The sequence below is a fragment of the Schistocerca serialis genome, chromosome 3, assembly GCF_023864345.2.
Source record: "Schistocerca serialis cubense isolate TAMUIC-IGC-003099 chromosome 3, iqSchSeri2.2, whole genome shotgun sequence".
In the NCBI taxonomy this organism is placed as follows: Eukaryota; Metazoa; Arthropoda; class Insecta; order Orthoptera; family Acrididae; genus Schistocerca; species Schistocerca serialis.
Window position 1 is genome coordinate 379,791,665 of NC_064640.1, and position 404 is coordinate 379,792,068.

Genomic DNA, 404 nt, shown 5'->3' on the forward strand with positions numbered 1-404 from the left:
TCACTCTCTTTATTTTCTTTCTCCTAAAACCTCAGAGTTGCAGATTGTGTTATCTAAATGTGCTAAAACCTGGAAAGATAATGCACGTAACAAAGAGTTAGTTGCTCAAAACATAGATTAGTAACTAGCAGAGAAAGTATTTAGAAATCTTTCACTTTTCTGCGTTACAATATCTGAAAAGGGAAATTAAGAGTATCAATTTGCTCTTTATTCATTCTTTCACATAGCACATGCCACAGTGATTATGGGGTATGTGCGCTGCTTCCCTACTCCCTCATTCCTACTGCTTCTCCCCTTCCTACCACTCCCCTCAGCTTGCACTCAGTGCTGCCACTGCTTCTTGCAGCTAGCCTGGCAGCTGCCGACAAGAGGCAGGGAAGCATGAGGAGTGGCTTGTTTGGAAG